The sequence below is a fragment of the Chionomys nivalis genome, chromosome 26, assembly GCF_950005125.1.
Source record: "Chionomys nivalis chromosome 26, mChiNiv1.1, whole genome shotgun sequence".
Lineage (NCBI taxonomy): Eukaryota > Metazoa > Chordata > Mammalia > Rodentia > Cricetidae > Chionomys > Chionomys nivalis.
The window spans coordinates 20,616,660-20,635,508 of NC_080111.1; the positions used below are offsets into that span (position 1 = coordinate 20,616,660).

The 18,849-nt window shown below is 40.7% G+C and overlaps 1 protein-coding gene and 1 pseudogene across 1 annotated transcript in view; one reads left to right on the forward strand and one right to left on the reverse strand.

Moving 5' to 3' along the window:
* The window catches only part of Cd36 (CD36 molecule), a 196,621-nt gene that overhangs the window by 9,023 nt on the left and 168,749 nt on the right, over positions 1-18,849 (forward strand). The window lies entirely within an intron of this gene.
* LOC130866768 (zinc finger MIZ domain-containing protein 2-like) lies at positions 714-17,843 on the reverse strand (annotated as a pseudogene).

The window sequence follows — 18,849 nt, forward strand, 5'->3', positions numbered from 1 at the left end:
ATTCAGTAAGGGGCAGACACCACATGGAAGGCCCAGGCCAGTCCACAGAGGAACATTCTGGCATACACAGCTGCCCCTCCCTCTCCCAGCTGTGAGAATTTTTACACTATGTACATTGTTGTGCTTTATTGCCCCCACCCCATCCTCTGCCTGAAGTTCAAGGTGGAAGGGGGAACCCTGGACCACATTCTGCTGGGCGAGAGCACCAGGCCCCGCACAGGCTGGTGCTCTGTATCTTTCTGAGCCTGCCAGGCTCAAGCCACTGGAGCTGCAGACCAAGAGTATGGAGCCAGCCTTGCCAGCCAGGTCTTCTGAGGAGAAACAGAAACAGAGGGTCAGTGCTGGACAAGATGCAGGCCGGGTGGGAGCAGGCAGGGTAGAAGGACAAGTGCAAGGTCGTGAGTCTGGGGTGTAGGGTTGTGTACACACGCAGCTGATGGGGCCTGCAGGGCACCAGGCAAGACCCATTCTGTAGCAGTGAGCTTGATGGAGGGTGGGTGTGAGGACCACTGGCCTGGGGTCCCTTGGAGCACAAGGCTGCTTCCAGTTCAACAGGGGCTGGCCCCAGCTCAGGGTGTGTGCATGAGGAGATTCAGGGAGAACCACCAGGCATCCTGTGGGGCTGGGTGAGAAGGGAAGGCTGTGGTGATATCTGTGAGTGTTTCCTCCCAGGCCAGGACTAACCGACGATCAGCTGTTCTCAAAGGGAGAGATCAGATCAGGTCATCGCTGATGTTTTTGGGGAGGTAGGGTGGACCCAGGTAGGAGAGCAGTTCGTCAGGATTGGTCAGTTCTGGGAGCAGATCCAGAACTGGTTCTGGGGCCTCCCCTGCCCCAGTCATGCTGGGAGGTCCCATCATGCCCATGGCAGGATTGAAGGCCAATTCGCTGATGGGCCCTGTATTTGGTTGACCCAGGGGCTGTCGGGATGGAGGTGGGGGGATTTGAATGGTGTAGCTGGGAGCCTGGGGTGGGCCCGAGGTTGGGGGTGTGCAATCCTGGTGGTCCAGGATTATGGTCTGGGTCCAGGTGGCCTGCTGGTGCAATCTGGCCTGAGAGGCAAGGAGCAGACTTGTCTGCAGTCAGGAGACTACCGGGAATGTCAGATTAGTAGGACATGGCAGGTGGCCCCTGGGTGAACTCAGCAAGGTTTGGGGTGGTGGGTGTAAGCAGATGGGAAGGATTCTGGGAAGGTTCCAGACCCCAGGAAATTGGAACCCTGACTGGGGTAGTCGCTGGGGGCAGGGGCCAAAGGCGGCTGCAAAGGGGCAAAGGGGGCAGCGCTCGGGGCACAGAGCTGCGATCATCTCCATCACACTAGGCATGAGCACATGGGCAGGGCTCACAGTGCGGCAGCGTTTCAGCACTGGCCCATCTGGCTCCTCCTTGATGTGCAGGTCAGGCTTCATAGGTACTGGCTTCCAGCTGCACGTGGGGTCGATGGTGATCTCCTCATGATCTGAGTTCTGAATGTAAATCAGGATACCCAGCATGTACTGGTCCACCTCTGGCCTCTCCAGCAATGCTGTCTTATTACACACAGGGCACCTCCAGGTCCCCCGCTCACAGTTGAGCTGCAAGTATGACTCCAGGTCAAAGCACTGTATGTGGCGACAGTTGTGACCACGGGTTGGGAGCTGGATCCTGCGGAAGGTGATGGTGCACTTCAGGGACACCTTGATAGCCGTCTGCTCCACTCCATCCTCTCCATTGGGCCCAGGAATGGTGCCGCTACTGAAGTTCCTCTTTATCTTGGTGATGCAGTGCTCAGCTGGCAGGAGGCGCTTCTTGAAGAGGCCCTGCAGCACAGAGCAGACAGACGGACGGTGTACCACTTGCAGCACGAAGAGGTGACAGCAGCAGCAGGCGGTAACGGTGATCTAGATGGTGTTGCGGCCTGGCTGACACACGTGCTTCAGGTAGAGGGGCTTGTGCGAAGTCTTGTCTCCACGCTCAATGCTGAGGGGTGTGACATTGACGCTGACCTGCACAGAGGCTGGCCAGTTGGTGTTCATCTGTTGATCCTCATGGTGGTAGCACTTGAATTGCAGCTCCGGGTCAGACCTCAGCATTAGGGTCTTGTAGACAGAGTCTCGGAGCTGGAAGACATGGTTGCTCACAGCCAGGTTGTGCTGCAGGCGGAAGGGTTCCAGAACCACCCGATCTCGAACTGGGAAGGTCAGGCGCAACTCATCACAAGGGCCACTTCCAGAGGGTGACGGGTACAAAGAGCTGAGGCCTGGCTTGAGGTCAGGCAGGAAAGGAGACTTGACTTCCCCACTCAAGCCAGGCTGGGTAGCTGATGCTGCCCCCGTTGAAGCTGGTGCCCTGCCCGTTGAACTGCTCTGTGGGCTTGTAGTGTAGTCCCGTGGAGCCAGGTGCAGACAGGGAAAGGGCCATGCCCTGCTGCCGGGGTAGCCTGTGTCCGGGGTAAGAGGAGGCAGGGCCAGGGGATTGCCCAGAACCAGGAGCATACTGGGCAGTGCTGGCTGCATACTGGCCTCCTTGCAGATACTGCTGCCCAGGGTACACCTCTGAATAGGCTCTCTTGATGCCCTCTCGGGGCAGTGGTTGGGCCTGAGGAGGCCCAGGGTACCCATGCTGAGGCAGTCGCTGTCCTGCATACAAGGCTGTCATGCCTGCTGCCCTGGTAGGGTTCATGGCCGTGGAGGAGAGGCTGGAGGGGCCCATCATTCCTCCCATGACAGAAGGGTTCATGCCAGGAGGCATACTGGGTCCTCGGGGACCGCCATGCTGTAGAAACTGGCTATTAAGACTGTCCAGTTCCCATGGCTCCATATTGGCAGTTAGCCGAGAGCTCTTCACTCTATATTGACAGTGTGGTATCAGAAAGAGAAAGAGTGCCCTTAGAGGAGCTGGAAGCACTCTGGACTCTGAATCCAGCGATCCGAGTTCAAATCTCGATGGAACCTCCAATCGCCGCGCATCACCGCCCCCATCTGCACTCTATGCACTAGAACCCAGTTCTCGAGCTTCGGGCAAGGGGCTGGAGGTTGAGAACACTGACGCAGAGACAGACCGACACACAGACCTTCCAACACTGGTACCCAAAGCCCCTCTTTAATAGCACCATGGAGACTTCAATACCCTGCCAACAGGTGAAAATCCCATCCTCTGATCCTCTGGGCTAGGCACAGCTTCTAGTAACTTCAATTAGAAGGCGCTAGATGGAGAAGAGGAGCTGAAGGCCAGGACTCAATTAGTCCCAACAGCATTTATCTATTTCTTTCTAAAATGCTACTTAAAATGTATCCATTATGATTTTACTAATTATTATTTGTGAGGATTTTTAGTTCTCAAATCACATTATCCTTTCTGATGGACTCTTCTAAAAGGATAAGAGAATATTTACTATTGTGGCTAGGCTTCCTTCCCATGAGTGGCGTCCTGCTAACAGAATTTTTAGTATTGTGGCTAGGCTTCCTTCCCATGAGTGCAGGACACACAGGTCCTGCCTTTCTTTTGAGACAGAACTATGACAAAGCTCTAAGGAGCTGCATGGCCCCTGGGTAGGAAGACTTTCCTGTGACTTCTAACTCTAGCCTTTATCTTAACCTCATGTTTTTTTCTTGTCATTTTCAACCCTTAAAAGTCGATTTACACTTCCTGAAAATTCTCAGAGCTTGTACTTCTACACCTATCAGCACTTTGGGAATCAAGTTTCCTCAAGTCCCCTATTATTGCCACTGTCTTCAGTCAGTGACCAACAGAAACCCCTGTGGATAGAGTTGTTATTTATTCCAGAGAGGTAACCTATACTATGGGGAATGGTTTTCTGACATGTGGAAAGATACTTGAGTATGTTAGGCAGAAGTGGGGATGGTTTCTTTGACCCATCCTTTCAGAATCTTTGGCTTCTTGTTATTTAGCTCCATTTCTCTGGACCTGTGGTGAGGCAGAGTCTTATATAAGAATTTATTTGATAGAGCAAAAGTGGAAATAAAAGAGGCACAGTAACAGGAGGGGAAGAAATAATTCCCTGTTTCTTACCAACTCCATCTTCTAAAGTTTCTGTCTCTCCAGAGTATTCCTTGGAATTACGAATGCATGAATGAACTAATCCAGTCATGAACATAAGGTCCTCACATCCCAGTCACCTCTCAAATGTCTCAACCAGAACATTCCTGAGATGATATTTTCAGCACACAAGCTTTGGGTCTTCTTAATATCCAAACAATAACAGAAGCTCTGTAATAAAAAAATAAGTGATAGAATTTGAATTTTGGTTTGTAGATTTGGACGGGTTATGAAGTTAAGGGGAGCTGAGGCAGAGAGTGAGATAAGGCAATTTTATATTTGTCCTTATCTGCTCTAGGCAGAGGAAAGACTAGAATGACATTGGGACTGTCATTGACAAGGACGGAGTTGCACACTAGACGGTAAAGGAATTGTGGTTTCCGTGGCTTCGACATTGTCCACAATTCTCCTGTGTTCTCATATGATTATAGAGTGGTCTTCTTATGTCTTTATTCAGTATGACCTTACAAGACTATTATCTAAAGAAGAACAGGGAAGTCCAGTCGAGACAGTCAGGCAGTGTCAACTGATCAGCTCCCCCAAGTTGGGTTGTTTTCCACATCGAATGGCAAACTTACTTTATGCGTTCTATATCTAAATCACAACTTTGGAATAGAATTCTAATAAAGTTCATTTTGTACACTCCCCCCAAACCCATAATAAAGGCAAAACACAAGGAGTACTAAAAGAGGAAACTCCACTCTTTTTCTACTAGTTTGATCAGTAAAATGCACAAGAAATGATCTACTGCTATATAACTCAAATTTGAACACGATGTTTAGCAATATAATAAAACTGGTATAAAAGAAAGAGTACTTTGTTTTCTACTTCGCATTTATCATGTTATCTAAAAATATATTTTGATTAAACTTCATAGTTTGCCCATTAATTTTTCTTGAGGTTAACATCTAAACAAAGACTGCTTTTTTTTCTCATCAAGTTTTATCGTTTCACAGGGTGATATTTTATCATTTCTGCTTTTAAGAAAAACACATGAATCTATTTCATACAACCATAAATAACTATTTACAGAATACAGAATAGGAGTTGTGATATTAAAATATTACTTTTTATTGTAACTTAAAAATAAAAACATATTACATTATCCCCCCTTTCTTCTTCCAATTCTCCCCATGTCCTCTCTCCCCAAGTTCTCTCACTGCCTAATTGTGGTTTCTTTCGGTTTTATTATTATCTCTCTCTCTCTCTCTCTCTCTCTCTCTCTCTCTCTCTCTCTCTCTCTCTCTCTCTCTCACACACACACACACACACACACACACACAGGTTCAATAGAATGAGTACAACCTGCTGAACACTCTTAGTGTTCCCAGAATATGTATGATTTCAGGGAATTCCATTTGGTAGGACAAAAAATTAATTGGCTCGTTTTTGGGGAAAGTGAATTCTTGTTTTCCTAGGAATCATTAGTTGCCTATACTAATTAGGAGGCCCCATAATATTTATGTACAGAATTGTGCTGTAGACATTTCTGTTGGGTTTGGATATAGCATGTACAGATGAAATACTTTTAAGTGTTAGAGGCTTAAGTCTTGGGTTTATTCTTGTCCAACATAATCCTTGGTTACCCTTTTAATCCTTTACTCCAGTGTGTTGATTATTGAGTTGATGTTTTGTTGTCGTTATAATACTTATTTGCAAATGAATGTAAATATCCATCAGTTATTTGAGAAAATAAAAATTTCTCTTAGAGTCCTTTTTCTTCAGCATCAGATTTGCATATAGTGAACATGAGCTGGATAGTTACATAGACAAATATTATCTGTAATGTCAATACAATGGCAAATGTATTACTCAATTTCCAGGTTGTTAAAGTTTATTCTGTATGCCTAGTTTTGCAATAGATTTTTACTTGAATTGGAAAAAATACAACACTAATTGCCTTAACAGAAATATTCTATAGTTGCATATGTAATACTTTAGCTTCACAGATATTTTAAAATAGCTATGAAAATTATGCTAGGGTAATTTCTTTGTTTATATCTCCTCTTAATTTCAATTGTGTCTTAGCAGCCTTTTTCTTCAAACATAGTGACAGTTTTTAACTGTAAAGTTGTCCTGGTCATTCCTTGGAGAATCTACTTGTTTTGTATTTGGATTCATTGTTTGTTCCCCTTCTCCTATACCTTTTTTCTCCTTCATCCTAAAGTTTAAGTAATCATGGTATACTTATATGTCATATTCCTTTGTCCAATGAGATGGTCCAAACACTTACTCCCAAGACAGAAGCCTTATACAATAATACCATTTACTGTTTCCCTTTATGAGATCTCAGATGATTTAGATAAAATGATTCATATCTCCTGTTTATTGATCTCTGACCTTGGGGAAGGGTTCTTCTTCTTGACTATTGCTCCAGACTCTTACCTCCTCTATCTTCCATTCAAAACTCCCATCCCTAATCTTATATTTGAGACACTAAACTGTTGTCCTTGTTCTACAACACATTGAAGTTAAACTTTGCACCTAAATCTCCTATCCCTGGACTCTAACCTGTTACCCAGAATAAGAAAATGGAAAATTAAGGTGTTATTCATTTGATAACACTAACTGAAGATATTAAGTCATATTTTATCACCACTGCTGTGTGTTAGATCTATACTGTCTGTCATTTCAAGTAGAGCTGGTGTACAGGAAGCACTAAGACTTCGATTTCCTTTGACCTTCAGTGTTTTGTCTGCTGTTACTGAAACAGCTGCTTCATTCCTTATTCAGTTCCCATTGTTCCTTTTTTTCTACCCCCACTGTTATGTCCCCAAGGGTCACCAGAAGTGGTTAGTGAGAGCACATCTCTAATGTATTGTGATGACTCTTGCAGTTCGCTTTTTGATTGTACAGCTCTCTCTGTTGCCATGTCGAACCTCAGGAACATTCCCAGGTAACCATGCCCTATTGAGACTGCGCACAATGCATCTTTCTTCTACTGCATGCTTGTTTCAGGTCAAGGCCTCCTAGCAGAACAGCCATCCCAATTCACCCCTTTCCACACCGTCTTTTAGAAATGCAGTCTCTTAACTTGTTGGTTTTCTTTACTTAGAATTACTTAATGGCACGAGTCTGCTCTCAGCATAAAGTTCAATCTTCTTAGAGTATTACACAAGAGACACGCAGTTCTGGTCTGCATTCAGTTTGCTTGCTTCCTGTCAATTTTCCAAACGTATCATTCCCTTCCTGCCTCTGAATTACACTTTCTACCACTAATATCTTTTCTTTGTCTTGCATTACAAGAAAATGTGTGGTCTTCTGTTGACACAAGTTCATTATTTTATATAGTCCTGGTCCTCTCATTAAACCAAGTATATTTTAAAGACTTTTTTTCTTTGCATCCTAGTACCAGTTCCGTAAGAAATTCCTTTCTTCTTAATTAGAAGTTAGACATTTTCTTTTCTTTTTGTAGTTTCCTCTGTAATGGCTTTGTGAAATTACCTTAGGAATATTCTTGGAGGTTCCCTAACAGAGCTTTCCAGTATGTGTCATGGGCTGTCTTTGAATTCAAACAGTATTTCTACACCACATGCATTTTATTACCTCAAAAAATACATAACTTCTGCATCTCTCCAGGAGGATTCTAGGTGTCACACAAAGAAACAGGCTGTTCAACGATGACCTTAAGAAATATCTCTATCTACACAAGGAAGTAAACTATAGGATACACCAATGGCATTTGAGATACTTAGGCCATGTTATGAAAATGAATGATGGTAGATGCACAAAGATAACACTGCTTGGAGGAGTACATGGGAAAAGGCAAAGAGGAAGGCCAAAAGAACACTGGACAGACAGCATAAAGGAAGATTGTGGAACCTTGGGTATGACAGTAACACAAACACCTAGGATAGGAACAACTGGAGAACCGCCATTTGTGGGCTGCCCATGCATGCTTGAGCATTGCTGGGGCATGAATGATGATGGTGATGATGATGATGGTGATGATGATGATGATGATGATGATGGTGATGATGGTGATGCTGCTGCTGCTGATGAGGATGATGATATGGTTTTAGAGGTTTGGAAGAAATAATGTAGTGTATCTCTGTGCATATAAGCAAGCTTCATGGCTTCCACTGGGAACATACTCAGAAGGTGGAAGCTTTAGCAAGCTCTAAGAATTGAAGATACATAAAAAAGACACCAGTCCATCTGATACCTTCTCTGACCCCAGTGTAGGGTCAGTAACTTGAAACAGACAAAGGCGGCCCACAAGATCCTAAGATGCAACTTAGGCAAGCATGTCCATTGTGACTGGTGTGTCCAAGTGTCAACTACATTGGAGCCAGTGAAAGAATAAGACATTGCTTAGCTGTAAGACCTCCAGAACTAGTGACCTTTAGTCAACTGAATCAACTGACACAAGGTAAATTCAGATTTACTTGAGATTTTCTTCACTTTCAATAGTGTCAGAGCTACACTTAACCATGTGATAGCAGATTATGCTCTGTGACTGAATTACTTGTGTACTTGTGAATAGGAGAATCAGTTATAAATCTTATGTTAGCAGTGCCTGTGGTATGAAAACAGAGGAAAGCAAGTCAATACTTAGATCTTAGCATTGTGACTTTCAGTACCTCTCATATTATAGAGTCAGGAAGCATAACCTTAGGTCTTATTCTTTTCTTCTTTTTTAAATTCTTCTTCTGCCTACCTCCAGTTTACCCAAGATCTTATTTGTTTCCCCTTCCTAGAGTGATCCAGGTATGTCCTTCTTAGGGTCTTCCTTGTCACCTAGTTTCTCTGGGACTGTGGATTATAGCCTGGTTATCCTTTGCTTTATATCATATATCAGCTTATGAATGAGTACATGCCATGTTTGTCTTCCAGGTCTGAGTTACCTCACTCAGGATTATTTTTTCTAGTTTCATCCATTTACCTGCAAACTTCATGATGTTACCATTTTTTTTTTTTTACTTCTGAGTAATACTCCATTGTGTAAATGTACCACATTTTCTTTATCCATTCTTTATTGAGGGCTTCCTGGTTCTGAAGTCAGCAGCAGTCGGTAGTTCTTTGACTAGGAATAGATCCCCTGAAGTCGTCATTGCCACGTGATGGATGTTTTAATTGCCTTGATCTCATGCAAGTATTCATAGCTACTGCAAGCTTGTGTGTGCAGAGGTTCTCTCATGTCTGGAAGACCTTTCATAGAACTCCTCCTTTTAGTTGAACCCTTCCGTTCATTCTAGACCCTCTACTATGGTGTTTCCTAAGTCCTGTGGGGTGACAATATCAACACTAGTTTGCTTTTTAATGTGATTAACAAAGATAATTTTAAAAGGAGAAAACTGTCTAGACTTGCAAGGATGATAACTGGGAAACAGTAAAAAATACACAAAATGAAAATTATTCAAGAAATGAAGAAATTATATGTAAATATCTCAATATATTATACAACAAATATATAACTTTTAATAATATTTATTTTCCAATGGACATTAAAGGTAAGGAAGACTGATATATAAAATAATTGCAGCCAATTGTCTACTCAAGACAAAATTTAATCTTGTACATTAAGTGTAAAAATTTATAGTTAAGAATTCTAAGAACGTGGGGCACATTGTTTCTTACTTCTGAGGAGCCAGAACCCTGTTCAGTCTTGTAAAATCACAGAAGTGTTGCCGGGACAACGAGTCACACTTCTCTGCCATTCTGTTCTATCAGAATTAATGCATCACAAAACTATTAATGTGTTCTACTCATCTCAGAGCAATAAATCTCGCACTCTCTTCTCTTTACCTTTAAGTTTTCTAAATGATTCATGTTAAACTTTTATTTTTTCAGAAGTGTTGAGCTTCATTACTTCACATTCTTTTAGCAAGTATGAAGAGTTTATTCTCTGATGTATGAAAATTATACTGAATTATGTTACCAAAGAAAGTTAGTTGAATTTAAAATAGGCTGTAAAAGGAGTTTAGAAACTGTCTTCTTACAAGAATACTGTTAGATAATCCATTGACATCATAATCGTTGGCAAGAACAATATTTTACAATCTTTGTTACAGAGAAAGCAATGTTTGTGTGGGTGGCTTTTATCTGTATAAAATGTAGTACTTGGCAAAATGATTAATCAGTTAATCTGATAAGGTTTATTCTGGCTTTTCTTTTTCTTTTTGTTTTTGAGACAGGGTTTTTATGTAGAGCTTTATAAATTTACTTTCCTAAAATAAAGTCCCAGGTAATTGTAGCATTGGGAAAAAAAAGCTAACTTTACCCTAATAATAGGTGATAAATTTATTCAATTTGGACATTCGAGGAAATCCTGAAGGTTAACCATTTGAAATGGACACACACAATGCAGCCTCTTCTGTAACTGTCAGGCAGTATCTCCAGCTACTGAACACCTGAATCTCCATGTTATTATGTTTCTGCCAAAGTAGAAGGAAATTCAAAAACTGGTGAGACATAGGAACGTGCTCCATATGCAGCGAATGTTTGTCGCAGGTTAATACGATATAACTATGAGCAGCCGAAATCATTGGAGTTCCTAGACCAAAGCCATCACAGTGCCCAAAAGCAACAAAATCACAGTGGAAGAGGTTGACCTTAGACAAAAAGATATTCTTCCTGTACCTGATGTATAGCAACCCATCTTGCAAAACTGGCTTTTCTCTACTAGCTTACTGCTACTCCAAGATTTCATTTTATCTCTACTGGATTAGTTTCACAATCGCTAGCTTTATTTGGCTCTTTCATGGCATCATAGGTTTCCATTTCAGCAGTTCGATGACTAGAATGTGTATTTTTGTTTCGTCGTTTGGTTTTCTGAAGACATTAGTCATAAAGTATTTCATTCTTTAAAATATTTTTTTATTTTAAGCTTTCTTAGTTATTTGTTTTTAAAATTTACCTTACATATTTTCATCAGGTGACTGATGCTTTCATCTTTATATTTAATATTGTAGGAAATGAGTATGAGTTTTCACATCAGAGCTGTAATGCAAAGACCACTGTGGTAGTCACTACACACTCATGACAGCACAGGAATCAAGATGCTAATAAAAGGAACATTGGATAACATTTCATGCTATGCAAAGCACTGCATGAAAGATTTGAATTATCTATTGCATTGATTAATTTTTATATTGACTATATGCTGAAATGGTATCATAATTATACTGGATTAATTAGCATATTATTACTAATATCACCTGTTTATTTCTAATGTTTAATGTAGCTATTGGAGCTTTCAAAGTGTATGCATGTTTGTATTTATCCCCTTGGATAGTACACGGTAATGTTCTATGATCTGAGGCAGTCCCAGTCTTTTCTCCTGCATTTCCCCATCACCACCACTAATAATCGGATCAACTTCAAGAATGCTTAGTCACAAATGAGACCTCTGTATCAACTCCCCAAAGCTTAGGGAACATTTAGAGAATAGAGAAGGAAAAGATGGAAGGAGCTTGATACCAAGAAGGCCTTGAGCAAAAGGATGTCTTCTGAGCAAGACATAACTTCCGCACTCACAACAGACAACAGTTAGTTAACTTCCCAGAGTGGATGGAGAAGCGACATATGAATCAGTACCTAGCTGAGGTGTGCTGTGGGGTATTACTAAAGATGTTTTACATTTGTTTGTGCTATGGAATATTTGTTTAATAAGGCAAAGATGTTTTGCATTCCTTTATGTTGTGTTTGTTTAACTCTGTGAAGCTGTGTTACTTTGAATGTCTAAATCATCTGATTGGTCTAATAAGGAGCTGAACGGATGATATCTAGGCAGGAGAGAGAAATAGATGGGGCTGGCAGGCAGAGAGAATAAATAAGAGAGAGGGGGGAACAGGAGAAGGAGAGGAGGACGCAGGGGTCAGCCACCCAAGTACACAAACAACCATGGGGGAGGAAAGAAGGGAAGGATTACAGAATAAGATGAAAGTCTAGAGACAAAAGGTAGATGGGATAACTTAAGAAAAACCGACAAGAAACAAACCAAGCTAAGATCAGGCATTTATAAGAAAGAATAATACTCGATGTGTATGTATTTATTTGGGAACTGGGTGGCAGACCCCTAAAAATCATAGTTTTCTTTCTTTTTTTTTAAAGCAACTACAAAGGAGCCAGTGATGCTTAATGGTTTCTGGGAAAGGAAGAATCAGTTTTCTTTAAGGGTTCATCATACTCCAGTAGAAGGTTACACAACACAAGTATGTGCCTAATAGAAATTGGAATAGGTAGATTCCAAAAATTAAATAGATAAGACATAAACTTTGGAAAGTTGTGAGAAGGCTATGGAGGTCATTGATCTTAAAAGACTAAGAAGATGAGTGGGGTGAGTATGATTAAAATATATTGTGTGCATATATGAAATTCTCAAATAATTAAAAATATTGTTGTATGTTTTTAAAACTAGAAAATGCAGCAATCATTGTTTTCCCTTGTCCTACTCCATTTCACTACAAAGTAATCCTATCATGAGAATTTTGTCAGTACCCAGGAACCAGCGCTGGAGGAGTCCGTGTCTAGAATTGTTCTTGTGTTCCTTTCAGACACCATCCCATAACACTATCTATCTAGCTGAGCCTCTTGTTCTCATGTTACTGTCTGGTTCAAAAGAGAAATCCCAGCAAGAGAATAGACAGGCCATGCTGGCCAGGGAAGTGACCTGGAATTTCAGAGTTCCTAAAGAGTACTAACTTAGTACTCTTAGCCATGTAGATCAGGCTTTTTTTTTTTTAATTGTTAGTCCATTGTCCTTCGTATGACTACTTTACACATTCTTTTGGCATCTGTTCTAGGTGAAGGGCTGAAAATCTGATACTTTTGGGGTCTGTTGAGCTAATCATTAGTCCGTCTGCTTTCTAAACCATTTCTCAGCTTTTGTCCTGATTTTCATCTACAGTTTTGGGCAAATGTACGTTCGTCTTTCTAGATTGTATTAATTGCATTTTACTGAGAACTTCAGGCAAAGATGAAAATACATACTCTAGTAAGAAGGCTGTGTTAATCAGGAGTCTTGGTTGCAATTTCCAATTTTGGAATCATCCAGTCACTACCTTTTTTTTCAGTACATGAGCCATGCTGGGTTATAGCCGGGCATCCGTGTGTCTTCAGATTCTCTCATCCATTTTCCTATACCAATATATGTGAACTAATTTTAGTCTGTTACCCTGTACCCACAGATGTGAGCTTTTAAGTCAAACAAGTTCACCTGCCTTTTTTCAGTCCTATCAACTGCTATGCTAATACAATCAGATTAGGCATTATTTTATTTACAGATAATTTGACTTCCTCATTCTTGGGTCCAACTAATCTTCTAGAACAGATTAAGGCTTTAATGTGTCCCTGAGTATATTTATCAGATTAGAGTTTTTGTTGATCTCTTAGCTAACTTCTGAGTTCACTTGTCTGCTTTCCAAACATGCTATTGTGTGGTATTAATTGAAAAGCTGGTCTCTCCTACTCTTTGTTCTATTTTTGGACTGAATATTCATAATCTGAAAATTGGGGAAATGATTGGGGGGAGGAGCAAGAAACTGTCCTTATGCTACCATTCCATTTTTAAAAAGTGTCATTATGATCCTGCTGAAGATTGATTGCCCTTGCCTTTCATCCAGGGATGGGGATCTCGAAGCAAAAGTGTTGTTTTTCAGAGAGTGCAAAACACTGAAGTAGCATTGGCTTGGTAAAGAGTGGAGGCATCTGTGCTAGATACTTATTCATAGATCTTCCGGTCTCAGGATTGTGTACAATACCCTGGAAAGGAGCAATTAAGTCAAGGAAAAAATGGCTACTGTTTGCAAAGTACCCATCGTGAGGACAAAGAAATATCATAACATCAAATTTAGAAAAGTCGTATTGTCTTCCTATCTTTAATAATGTGATATCTCTTGAGAAAAATAGGGTTTGAGTTTTAGAGACAAAATGATTAAAATTCTCAATATTTTAAAGTTTCTTATCAATGACAATAGAAAATACACTGGATCAGACAGAATGGAGGTGTGGGGTAAAAATGAACTGTAAACAAAAATAAGTTCACCTAATTGTAGACCTGACTTTATGATTCTGAAATCTCTTTCTGCTTAAATAACTGATACACAGTAATTATAAAGACTCTTTTTGACAATTCTGCCTTCCCTGAAACAATAAGGGCACTTTTTGTATCCATTATACCCCTATTTTCATCTAAGCAAACTTGCTGATTCACATTCTACTAGTTAGGAGGACCATTCCTTTTCTCCATGGAAACATAGAATTAATTTTTTTGAATTTTTATTTCCTTTCAAAATTTTAACACATAGCAATTATTTTCTTTAGGGCAACACAATATTTTAGAAAGTATCAACGCAAAGACGTGGAAATGTATTGTCATACAAAAATGATCTCAATTTAGACAGAATTTTATTTTTGTATTATAAGATTACTTTTTTTTATCATGTAGAGCACAACTTCATGAGTCATGTAAGAAGGAGCACAAATTTAAAGACTGCTTTCCTATGTTCTCCTGCATTGTTTCGGGCAGACAGTTTTAGGGAACTGTGGTTTGGGGAATCAGTCTGAACCAAACACCAAGCCTTTCATCTGTCACTCAACTCCACTAAGTTTCCCAGTCTCACAGCATCACTCTCGCCATGTTTATTACTGGGGAAATAATGCTACCTCCCAGTGCTGATAGCATTATTTATTTACATGATGCTTTTGTTTCTGGGATGCCCGGTAGCATGGGAAAGCACCCTCTTGACCAACCATTAGTCCAACATAACACAGCTTAGGTCCTTTAACAAACGTGCTCCTGGAAGGGTTGTTACCATTTTGCAAATAGTTAGGCATAGAGGTGTAAGACTGATGCAGTAATTTAAATGTCAGCACTGTTCACGACTGTGACACCTATTTTTTTTTCAATCAGATTCTGTCTCTGTGCACAGAGACTTTTAAAACCCTCATGACAATAGATTTAATTTTGCTGAGCCACAGGAAAGAAAGCTTACAAGACAACATTTATGTGTAATTCGCTGTCTTGCTTACAATGTTATCTCCCTACTGGTCTTAGTCTGAAAATTTTCTCACATATCCAAATATTTGGACGTTGGCATAAGGTGCAGCTCAATTAAGTTGGAGGTAAAGGAACTCAGTCCTTGTGCTGGGACAATAAGCATCCCTTCTATGACTGGGTGAGCCACCTGCTTTTTCTTGTTGCCTAATTGAGTTGAGCAATAGGAGGAAAGGCTCCAGGACAAACGAGGGACAAAGGCCAGGAAGTGGTTTCCACATGAGAATATGCTCTGGCCTCACACTGCCCCATGCTAGCCTGACTTCTGGGAAGGTCACTTGAGCTCATGAATGTCTTATACCAGAAGAGCCTTCTGTTCAGGCAGTGTGTCTGGGGAATTTAAAGATGAGGAAACCGTGGGGACAAGAAAGGTATTAAAAAGAAAGGGGTGGGAAAACTAAAAGAATATGTTTGAACAATCTCTGCAGAGACCTAAAACACAAGCTACCCTCAGATTACGAGTGGAGTAGGTGAAAAAACGGGACTTTTGTTAGAATAACTTTTTCCTTCTGAGATTTAAAATATTTACAGAAAGTCCTCTGTGACATTCAATTTCTTTTAATTGTAACAGTTATTCTCTGTTTTATTTGCTTTCATTTATCTTCAGTGTTTTGCTTGTTTGTTTCCATAGGTCTGATAGTGAGTGTTGGCTTTCTATCATTTTGCCGCTTACTGTGAGATGCTCTGGTTTACCTAAAGTAAGGCATATAGAAGTATGCTAAGATCTTAATAAATATTGCATTACCTAAGAAACTGCACAGTCCTGAAGCTGATTAAACACCCGAGGTGAAGCCGGGCACTGGTGGTGCACACCTTTATTCCCAGCACTTGGGAGGGAGAGGCAGGCAGATCTCTGTGACTTTGAAACCAGCCTGTTCTACAAGCGCTAGTTTCAGGACAGGCTTCAAAACTACAGAGAAACCCTGTCTCGAAAAAAATAAAATAATAATTTAATTTTGTCCTCATCAGTTTTATTTAAAATTGGCATAATTTTATAACAAAACAACATATTTTCCCTCACTTCCTAAATTCAAATGGACTTTCTTTATAATTTTCAAGATACCAAGTATCAAAATGAAAGGTTTGTAAATGTTCAGTATGTTCGCCACTTACCCTTAATTATAAATTTTGCACAAGATTTTTATATAGGAAGTTAGCATATTTAGCATCTGAATTGAACTCCTTTCAAATTCTAGGGTGAAATATGAGTGCAGTTTCTAACAGTATGTGATTGGGGTGATGAACTAATTTATAATGACTGGTCTTTCATATATTCTGAAGTCACAGAAACAAATGGTTTCCTTCTTGGGAACTTCTGCAAGCAATTTCTAAATCCCTCTAGATATGACTAAGTGCCATCTTCCTCCCTCCTTCCTATCACTGGTAGATGAAAACTAGCTGACCCCCAACTCTGAAAGGGCATAGCACCACTGCTCGGCCCTGTGTACTCTCTCTCCTAAGTGTTCTAATTTTTCTAGAATTCCAGTTGTCTCATGTGAGGAGGATGAAAAAGGATATGTCAATGGAAGCAGCTTAATTTAAATATTTAAAAAAAATTTCTAAATTAAAAATAATTTTAACACCCACTTAACTGAGAAAGTTTAAGCGAGAAAGTACAACTGGCAAAGCCTAGAAATTCCAGAGAGATGCAAATTATCCTGGAGGTGTGGATTGGTGATCTATGTCACCAGAACCAAATCCTGACATGACAGACAAGGAGAACAACACTTTAACAAAGCTTGGGGCAGAAACTTGGGTACAAGAAGATGAAAGAGAGAACAAGAGGAGAACATGGCACAATAGAAACAAAGAGGCATACTCTGCTTGTGGGCATTCCGGGTTTTCAGCATCATGAGGCTACTTCCAAGTCTGTCTATCTGTTTTCCTTTCTTTCTTTCTTCCTTTCTTTCTTTCTTTCTTCCTTCCTTCCTTCCTTCCTTCCTTCCTTCCTTCCTTCCTTCCTTCCTTCCTTTCTTCCTTCCTTCCTTCCTTCCTTCCTTTTTTCTTTCTTTATTTCTTTTTTCTATTTCTGTATTTTCTTTTTTCATATTTTTATTTAAAAATTATTGCTTTTTATTTTACATACCATCCCAAGTTGCTCTCCTTCCTCTTCTTCTGCTCCCCCCCTTTCCCCTTCCCATGCCCCATCCACTCCTCAGAGGAGATAAGGCCTTGCTTGGAGTCAAGAAGGTCTGGTATTCCAACATGTCCCACATCTCTATCACCTTGTGTAATATGAGAGTAAGGGGAAGAGAATGGGCATAGGAGAAATGCCTCACAGGCTGTGGACTGGAGGAGCAAGTGGTCCTGTCTGCATACGTGTGGACTTCTTGACATTGAGACCCCTCACATTCCTTAATACTTTGTGTTCTTCATTTTGTCAGTGTTGTCTGTTGGTTTGTGATGGCTTTGCCTGTACTCCATACTGTCACTGATGTCACTATAGAGCAGTGAGTTACCTTGAGCTTCTGATTCTGATCATCCAGCCTTCACCTCCACTGTGGTAGGACTACCAACATGCACCACCATGCCCATTTTATTTCATGCTAGGTGTCTAACCCAGGCCTCAATATTTGATAAGCAAGAATACAACCTGTTGAGCATCATCCACCAGTCCCATATCCAGCAAGTCTTTAGGAATGAAGTCTTCTAAGCCTCAGAGTCATCTCTAGAAAGTGAGCTATTGACAGAAGCTATCATACATTGGTTTGAGTGTGTTAGCAGATTCAACAAAAGGCAGTTTCTTCAAGGCTTGAGTTTAATGTGCTAACTATGGATAACTGACCTTCTGAGCACAGGCAGCCATGACTGCGATAAAATCAGCAACCAGATACAGCTCCGCTTAGTCGAGTTCTTTGAAGCCTGTTATGTGAGGGTGTGGTTTAGTACTATTCCTATTCAATTAATAAAGCTTTGGAATCATTTCTCCATCGAAATTTTCACGCTCGATATTTTAGTATCGGTCTTGTGAAGAGATGAAGGTAAGTTGTGAAGTATTCAGAGCCAGTTAACCAGCTCCAGACTGGCTGCTCTAAGTTAGGGAAAATGCACACATCATGAGGTCACACTGGATTCTTCTATGGTTCCTGGAAAACTATAGTCAACTTCCTAAAGAACAACTTGCAAAATAGATATCTGCTTCCTTCCTCTTTTTGGCAGTGTTCTGAGCACAAACAGATCACAAAATAAATTAACCCATGGAAGAATATTATCAATACTGATCCTTGGAGATTCAGAGCCTTAAGTGATTAGGGAGAAAAATCATCAATACTTGGTCTTATTTCACATATATTATAATGATCTCATGGTTTTAGAGCATCTTTGTTTTTCGTATTTATTTGCTATTTATCAAATATACTATTTGATACATATATGCATGCAAATTAGACTCACCAAATATTATCATCTTCAGTCTTACATGTGACAAAAGAGGATCAAAACTATTTTCAGTCTGAGCTTGGTCGTTTTGCAGGACTTTCTCCAATGCTGTCCTCACAAACAATACTGTCCTTGAATGCAGTGTTCTTCTTCTCAAAGATAAGTGCTCATATCTTTCTGAGATAACTGTCATGATTATATCAGTACGTACAACACAGGATGCAGTCAAAGGAATTGCTTTGAGGATATAAGTGGGTTTTCCCTGGAGAGGGATCTGCTAGTAGCTCCTCTGCTCTTTTAAACATTATAGAGTAATTCTTTCTTTCTTTCTTTCTTTCTTTCTTTCTTTCTTTCTTTCTTTCTTTCTTTCTTTCTTTCTTTCCTTCTCTTTCCTCCCTCCCTCCCTCCCTTCCTCATTTCCTCCCTTCCTTCCC